The 2,453-nt window shown below is 36.1% G+C and overlaps 1 pseudogene across 1 annotated transcript; it reads right to left on the bottom strand.

The window, feature by feature from the left end:
• Window positions 1-801: 801 nt before the first annotated feature.
• LOC306666699 (olfactory receptor 5V1-like) lies at window positions 802-1,655 on the bottom strand (annotated as a pseudogene). The gene has a single exon. The product of its transcript is annotated as an olfactory receptor 5V1-like (transcript).
• Between the last annotated feature and the right edge of the window lie 798 nt (window positions 1,656-2,453).

The raw sequence follows: 2,453 nt of genomic DNA, 5'->3' as shown, positions 1-2,453 counted from the left end.
CAAAACTTAAAAACAACAGGTTGACAAATCCATTTAACATGATTATTAAACAACCAGAAAATATAGACAATGTAGAGACAATCACATCATATAAAAAGCTGTAATCATAAGCTTGTGATTAAACGTTTAAATTTTTTATTTAGAAATATTTTCAAACACCAGGCACAATGTCACACACCTATAATTCCAGCTAGTTAGAAGACTGAGGCAAGAGAATTGCAAATTTGAGGCCAGCCTTAGCAATTTAGTGAGACCCAGTATTGAAATAAAATTTAAAATTTTTTCCATACTTGTCGCCGCCCAGCGATCTAGAGGTGTGGATTATCCAAGGTGCTTCCTATAGGTGCATGTCTTATATACCTAAGGCAGCCAATCAGCTTAGGATTAGCACAATTGAGGCACACCCCTTGGTACCAATCAAGAAAGAATGAGGAATATCTGTTGACCACTAGCACAGAGGAGACATTAACTAATCAGGCAAAAGTAGATCAGGCTGTGTTAACACTAACTATGCGCCACTTCTTGGCTCAACGCCAGCCACCATCTTAGGGTTACCCAAACATGTCTTCTGCACATACTTACAGAAATATTTCGAGAATGGGAATACAGAAAACATCCACTTACCCTTTACACAAATTGATCTGTTGTGAACATTTTGCCTGATTTGTTTTATCGTTCAACTTAAATTTTAATTCTTAGAGTTTTATTACTAATGCTGGCAAGAAGAAACCACATAGGATTAGTAAACCAAATAATTTTCTAATATTATTTATCAAATCTAGAAAATGTGAACATTATATTTCAAGGGAAATGAAATTTTAAGGGAGCTACTTTTTCTCCCACACCTCTCAGGGCCTTTCTGATATCATTATTCCTCATAGTATAAATTATGGAATTTAGTGTGGGGGTAGCAATACTGTATAGTACTGAGATCAGTCTGCCTTTTGCCAATGAACTAGATGAAATGGGCCACTTATATGTGAAGATGGAGCTGCTATAATGGAGAAAGACAAGAACCAGTTGGCAGGCACATGTAGAAAAGATTTCTTGCCTCCCTTCTGAAGAGCAGAGCCTCAAGATGGTAGAGATCATGTAAAAGTAGGAAAGGAACCCACCCAATGAAGATTCCAGTGAAGGGTAACACTCACTGACAGATGTATCTCCACAAGCAAGATCAGCAAAGGGGGAATGTCATGAATGAAATAATTAATTTGTTGCCACAGAAGATCAAACAGAATATCAGTATTGTGCTTAACAGAGTTGAGAAAACCACTAACCCAGCACAAGGATGCTAACTGGCTATACAATGCTCTGTTCATGATAACTGAATACCTTAAGGGTATACAGATCACAAAGCAACTGTCATATACCATTGCTGCCTGCAAAAGACACTGTACCCCCAAAGAAAAGGAATGCAAAAAGTTGAGTTACATACCCCCATAGAAGTCAGGAAAAGTTAAATTCTTCAGGAAAAAAATACATGGGCGTATATATCAAGTATCAGCTAATGTTATCAAAATAATGAAGATATTTTCTCCCAGGAAACAGAGATAGATCATAAGGAAAATGGTGAAGAGTAAAGATTGTAAATCATTTTGGTTGGAGAATTCCAAGAGCATGGATTCAGACAGAGCTATGTGGTTTTCTTCTTCCATGGTGTTTTCTCTTGGGAAAAGGATAAGAAGAAGGAGAAGGAGGAGAAAGAAGAAAGGAAAAGAAGAAATATATATTGCAGTATTTGTGTGCTGCATCAGCAATAATCTGCATATATATGTGTGTGTATATATATGTATGTTAAAAGTAACACAATCATTGTCTATATTAGGCTAAATAGTAGGACTCTTATAATCCATGACAAATCATGGTGGTGCTCAACAACCATTTACATTTAAAAAAAGAAATATTTTCAAAATTTCCTATGGGATGCAACTCTTACAGAATATTAGCAGAACCCTTATGGGGAAAAGTAAAAGTTGAAAAGCCCACATGTAGCATGTGAGCTATTTATATTGATGTGGAGTGGCAGGCCCCTTCCCTCACACACTCTTTCTTGAAGATGGCTGTGAGGATCACAAATGAGTAGTTTGTATGAGCCTGGAGTTATTTGAGTCCCTCATTATGCTTCCTGGTACTTTTAAAGATTGCTCTGTATAGTTTTAATACAATGCATTATGCTTTAAGATGATGGAGAAGATAGAATGTGAAAAACAATGTAGTACCAACACATGACATCATACCCCTTGATAAAATTTTAAAAGTAAATATAGTGGACATAAGTCACATGTCCTGGAACAAATACTTGCAAGCTGTGATTCTAAGACTTGGAAATGAGGATAGTATCAATGGAAATATTTATTTAAACCATTCTCCAAGGAGAGAACACTTGAGTATAGGAAAAAAAGGCATGTTTACATCCAGGTTTTGGTGGGTGGGTAAAATTAAATATTTTGTCT

This window comes from Sciurus vulgaris (assembly GCF_902686455.1).
Source record: "Sciurus vulgaris genome assembly, chromosome: 7".
Lineage (NCBI taxonomy): Eukaryota > Metazoa > Chordata > Mammalia > Rodentia > Sciuridae > Sciurus > Sciurus vulgaris.
Note: the sequence above shows the minus strand (reverse complement) of the source record. Positions and strands in the feature narration are given on the sequence as shown.